The 6,605-nt window shown below is 34.6% G+C and overlaps 1 pseudogene; it reads left to right on the forward strand.

Moving 5' to 3' along the window:
- The first annotated feature begins 905 nt into the window (after positions 1 to 905).
- LOC129230187 (uncharacterized) lies at positions 906 to 2,455 on the forward strand (annotated as a pseudogene).
- The last annotated feature ends 4,150 nt before the right edge of the window (positions 2,456 to 6,605 follow it).

The raw sequence follows: 6,605 nt of genomic DNA on the forward strand, positions 1-6,605 counted from the left end.
TGATAAAAAGTTACTATTAAACTTGTATCATTAATTTCAAAACAACCAAGATATTCAGTTTTAATATTACTATAGTAAATTTTCTTACAATCTTCTACATCTAGCTTTTTAGCCAATATTACGAAAAGTTTCCCATCCCTTCTATTAGAGAAAATTGCTTCGCCCAGTCTGGAAATCGAAGGGTTTTTTGAGTGGGCTGCTACTAAAAAAATAATCTAAAAAAGGGTATAATTATTGTAAGACTCACCTTGTTCTTCAACGGAATCCCATTCGAAATTGTCCGTATACGTATCCTGGGATGGGGTCTTCTGAGTATCCTTCCTCTTTTCGGCGCAATGTAAAACTTCATAATTAACAATTAAGAATTAAAATATAATTTAAATAAAAATAATAAAAGTTTAAATCAATAAGCGGAGTGGCGTTTGGTAAGGTATCCTATCTGACGGAGATTGCTGCTAAGGACCGGTAACTCAAGTGCGCAGTGTTTTAAAGCGAGAGGTGAGTTCTTTCCTATGGCAACCTCTTGTCTATTTACGGAGAAAGGAGAGTCACTTCATCCACAAGTTGCAAAATTGCATCTTATTTTCTTACAAAATATAATAGGGACAGGGTTGCCACAAATGCTCCTAATCGCCTTTTCCCCTTTTCATCATTCCTTATCAAGGTCAGCGCCGCGTTAGTTTTAGTTCATGTTAGTTTCGCGCGCGGTTTGTTCATGTTTTCGCGCGCTTTTTCTGCCATTGACCTCGCAGCCGCGTGGGAGCTCGGACGAGAAAGGGTAAGACGCTGTTGCTATGGTCTTTTTTTTTTTACTTCCAACGACTGAACTTTCATTCAACTTAATACTTTTTCTTTTTAGAGGCGATTCTAGGGGAAGAAATTAAAATGGGAATTATACAAAATTAATGGGAATTTTAGTGTCTTGGTTTCCAGCAGCAGTTGCTGAAATTTTAGAATCTGCTGGTTTACTTTATATTAGAGGTATTGGAATAACAGCTGGAGAACAAGGAATATTGGAAGCTTATTCTCTGTATGCTTTAACAAACGCTGGGTTTTACAGTTCAATTGGTGCTGGCACTCTCGTAGGGCCAGGTATACAGTTGGCTCTCTGTTTAACGACGCTCTATTTAACGATTTTCTCTATTTAAAGCCGGCTTTTAACGGTCTGATATGGCACACTATAGTGTTAAAAGCATTCTACTTAAGAACGATTTTTTGTGGTCCCTTGAAAGTCGTTAAACAGAGAGCCAACTGTAGTAGGAAGAATAACTACATAGTTTGTTGTTTTTCATTTTTTTTAACCCGATGTAGGGAAGAAAAAATCCATCTCTCTAAAAATCTTTTCTTAAATGAAATGTGTGTTTGAAGTTTACGTTTTTACTTAATAAATATTTCGTTTGAATTAATTTCTAGTTCGTATGTTCTCCTTTTTATATTAGTGCTTCTGTGACTTTGAAGGCAGTTGCTGAGTATGATAGCCAGCATTCAAAAGATATGGAGGTTCAAACGGACAGTGATGTTGTGGCATACTTGCTGGAACTGCTGAACATTGAAGATCAGCTCAAAAATTAAGTCTCTTCCAGAGTAAGCTGTTTTCACTTAAGACGGTGAAATTCAATGGGAATGCATTTTTGTGTGTTACAGGATTTACTGTAGAGACATTCGATGTAATGTTCCAATTCCTGAATTGAGGAGATTTAGTTAACAGAGGACTGAAACCTGAAGAGTAATTCTTTATGTTTCTGGTGAGATTGCGATGTGGCTGCACTCTGATATTCTTTGTCAGCAATTCACAAAATCTTCAGTTTCGAGAATGCTAAGTGCAGTCATCGATTCAGTCTAATCAAAAGTGAAAGACATCGATATCTGGCCATAAAAAAGACAACTTCAAGAATACACGCCAGAGGCTTTTGCATTAAAATATCCTAATGGTAGGGCAATTCTGGACTGTACCGAATTTGCCATACAAAAACCCTCCAATATTCGTATACAGCAGCTAACTTTTAGCTACTCTAAAAATCGAAACACCGTAAAGGCGTTGATTGCCATCACACCTTCTGGAGCCTTATCGTACATATCAGACCTATGGTGTGGAGGAATTTCCGATAAGCAACTTTTCTTGGAAAGTGGACTGCTGCGGCGTATCCTAAATGACGATATTCTAGCTGGAAAAGGATTTACTATTGCAGTAAAATTGGCAACAAAAAACTGCAGATTGATAATGCATTATTTCTTGGAGCGAAAGATTCAGTTCGCAGTGACAGAAAGGTATCAAAATCAGCAAGTCTCTAATTTACGCGTCCATGTTGAGCAGGCCATCTCACGCATTAAAAAAAAAAAAAAAAAAATTCTCCGAGGTCCTATTTACAGGCAGTGCTTTGGAGAAGCCAACAAAGTTGTTTACATTTTGTCATTTTTTACACCTTTTTCTACTCACCTTATTAAAATTGAATAACTTATTGCTAGTTAATCTTGAGTCCCTTAAGTTGTCTCCATATCTGTATTGGATAAAATTAACAATTAAAATCCTGTCCATCTCATTAGTGTTTTCATATATTGAGATTATTTTCGAGTTAAATGTAATCTATGTTATTTAAATAGTTTCTTTCTTTCTTTCTTTTTTTTTTTTTGTAGAATTTGTGTGCAATTTTAAAATATTTTTTATTCATTTGAGTGCGTGCTCGTAAAATCCGTTTGTCCGAAAGTCCTGGGATTGGTCGCTAGCAGTCATCTGGAGACAACATATGAGAATCAATCTATGAAATTCCTTCACAATTATTTAGCTGCGTTAAAGGAGCGCGAGTCCCATCCTTTCTATGTCTCAGACGAACATTTTCGTTCTCTCTTGAAAAGTAAGGAAAATGGACTAACGCTAATCTAGCTCTGAGAGGTAAAGGTACTATAACTCTAAATTTGATTTGGTTGCATCAATATGTAAATATAAAAAAAAAATTAATTATTTTAGCAAAAGCAGAACAGGTCACCAAATTAATTTTGTGTACATTGTCTTTGGAAATCATAGTAGAGGGTGTACACACACACAAAATTTCTCGACTCTCAAATAATAGATATGAATTAGAAACCTACTGCAAGTAGAATTTACACTTGAAACAACATTCCTTTATCTCATACAAAATGGTTCTAAGAGAGGAAGGAAAAGTAACTGTCTTAGAATGTATTAAAAGTGAAGTAATTATTTAATTAGAGGGAGAAATGTGTGGTTTAATTTATATGCTAATTTTATAATTGCATTGAATTTTTAATTAAAATCCGTGTAATAATTGCACATAACAGATTTAAATGCTGTATCTTGCGTGATTATTAAAAAGTGGGTTTAGTAAATGTTAATTATGTTTTGGAAACTTCTTGCTTTTCTTGTCTTTTGTATCTAATATTACGTTTTAAGTCATAACACACGTGTATTTCTATTTTTAGTATGATCTGTTGCTCTAAAAGGGAAAAAAATGTTTAAAAACATGTTCTTTTTGGTGCTCATGTTAGTGTTTTGCAAAATTACTAAAAAGGTAAACAAATAATTGTATTACTATATGCTTTGATTTACAAAAGAAATAATAATTCTAGAAAATGCTGTGACTTTTTGCATTAGCTCGATTAAAATTTATATAATAACGTTAGTTGCGTTTTCTTTTGGATTTATATTGTGCTTTGCACTTAAAGGGTCTCCCTGCAGGGATTCTATTTGACCCTTTATCCATTCCACTTCTTCTTCTTGAAAAGGATGTTGGTTGAACTTTTATTTTTCTGCCCTACTGTCTGGGTGCCAAAATTTTATTTATTAAATTTAATTTTTGATTTAATTCTGTGCCAGTTTTGATATTTTTTGAATAGTTCGTCAACTTCGTTTTGTCTATTTTCATACGACAGTGCTCTTTTTAATTCGTCTACAAGTAAATGCTTATCTTCAGCTAAGGCATCAATAATTTGAGAACTAGTAGCCTGGGTTCCGTTTTTGATATTCCTTATGGTGAGGAGTGTCACGGATTTTATTGACTTAATTGTCTAATATGACATTTTCAAGTTCCATCTCACTTGATGTTTCAGTTTTGCCAAGAAAAAAAATTAGGGGGTGGACATTTGGGATCTAAAGCAATTTTAGCTAATTCATGCTTATCTATGTAACTAAGTTTGGGACTATTAGGTAGTATAAATCTATTTTTTTCCTGCAGCAAACACTGATGTAATGCGGCAAACATTCGTAAACGAAGTCATTAATAAACTAAAGTTAGGCAATTTAAGCGGCAACCGCAGCTTGCCCTTGTGGCTCGAAGATTAGCAATGAATCCCTTTCGGAAAGTTTCTCAACGCCAAATCGATCGTAGCGCCATCTGTGCGACCTGCGTACGCGGTCGTGTTTCTAAATTCGCCCCCCGGGACAGGGAGCAACCCCCGGCCGGGGTTCGTAAAACACACAGCTTATCCTTTATAAGTTTTAGAACTAACCACCACACATCAAAAATGGATACTTCAAGTTGAAAATTTAACACCTTTTTCGTACGTGAAGAAAACAGTTCTTTCTTAGAAGTGTTCAAATTCATGGATTTGAAAAGATAGTTAAAAATCATTAAAAATCCTCTAAATTCAAACAGAAATTAACCAGAGGAGTAGAGAGGGCTAGGACTTGGTAAACAGCTCATCCTTAGGAGGATACAGTTAAGCAATTTAACAGTGGCAAAATTATTAAAGGCCAAAATGCAGCTGGGAACGAAAATAGGGATGGGACAAGTTGATTTAATTTTGTCAAAATTATTTACAATGTTTGCATTGTTTTGATCTGCAATATAGTGGGTGCCTGTCTGAGAACTAGAATTTTGGTGAGGTTGAATACACCCCCCCCCTCCGCCACCATTAGTTTAAATGACCTCGTCTCCCAAAATTGCCCCTGTTATTTCTATTAACTGGAGCCCTCAAGAGCTCTTGCGCCATCAAAACATAATAAACCAACCAACAAGAATTGTCACAAGAATGTTTTAGTAACAAATGAAGTTTTATTTTCATGCATTACTTCCCACTCATTTTCTTTCAATAGGAGAGAGATACAATGAAAAGTTTTATCATCAACTAAATTGGTTGATTCACAGATTACATTATCCACTCTTTAAGTTTTTTTGCCCTTCAAATATATATATTTTAAGCACTTGGGAAAATTTTAAATGCATATTCGTGTAGATTCTCGCACCTTTGCGAAAACAGTATATCCACATTTCCCATGGTGTATAATAATATTGTTTGAATAAATGATAAAACACTCTTTGGTATTATCATCTTCCTCTAGCATTTCCATAAAATTTTTAAGCATAATTTCAAACTTTTTATTATCTAAATTATACGTCGAGCTTTTTAATGTATGGTAAATATGATCTCGTATATCACTTTTTAAGGCTTTGAGATGCTTCTGCCGTGCTGGATGCACGTTCCATGCACAAAGCAGATAATTCAAGCGTGAACCAAAGACCTAACCCATGCATTACGAAACATAGAAGCATCATCACTCATTAAAATCCGAGTATTTAAATTTCGTGATGATGCTTCTTTAACACACTTAAAAAAATGCATTAATGTATTTGTGTCAACAGTAGATGTTATGCAGAAGGCTACCGTTACATCAACTGTTAAAATTGTTACTAGTTCAAATTGGTATCCAGATATTCCATGTGTAGATTCAGCACATTCTATCGAAACCAAAACAAGATAATATATTTTTTTGGAAATTTGTCATGATTACTAACATAAAATCCTGCATATGAGTTAAATGGTTTTCTTCGTCTTGTCTTTTATAAAATAAGACAGGATTAAGGTTTTCACTTTTCATTTGTTCAGCCAAGGAATGAGCACTTGCTTCGTCAGCAGCTATTACCGTCCCCTGGCTTGAAATTTTGGCACCATACTCTCTTGATGTTTTGCAAGTCCTTGTTACTAATTAGGTGTTCCCTTTCCATTTTCGATCCTAACGAATGCCTTATGTCATGCAAAATTTTCTTTTCCGTCACACCTTGTAAGAGTTTACCTGAAAATATGTAAGAAATAAGATCAGTACGAAATTGGCTATGCAGTACACGTTAATTTGAAATATTTAGAGACTGTATAATAAGTGATGAGACTCGTTTTTTCGTGATGCGACTGCATCACCCAAGTGCGCACAAACCCGTTTGGTCGCTAGTGGTGGTTATTGGAGAGATTCACTCCTGTCCGCAGTCCCCGTCTTTGTTCAGGCAGCATCATCGTTATAGTGATTCGTTGCCTTACAACAGCAATATTAAAAGTAATCATAATGAATATTTTTAATCAAGGCTTCTCCGGATCAAACATGAGCTTGACTTTTATTACAACAAATAAAATTTGCATTTTCCATAATTTCAAAAAGATTGTTATGTCAGATATATTCTAATAGCCCTGGTACAAGAAATTATGAAGGGTATAAATTAAAAATTACTTATTTTATTGAAAGTTCTAAGATTTACATTAAAACTAAAATTTTAGATTTGGAAAAATGTTTGTTTTTAAACGTACTTGTCACTTTTTACATTTCGTTCTCGATTTTAACGTGCAAAGACCAATTGAATCGTTTATTTCAGAAACCACCTAAG

Source organism: Uloborus diversus, chromosome 9 (genome assembly GCF_026930045.1).
Source record: "Uloborus diversus isolate 005 chromosome 9, Udiv.v.3.1, whole genome shotgun sequence".
NCBI classification, from domain to species: Eukaryota; Metazoa; Arthropoda; class Arachnida; order Araneae; family Uloboridae; genus Uloborus; species Uloborus diversus.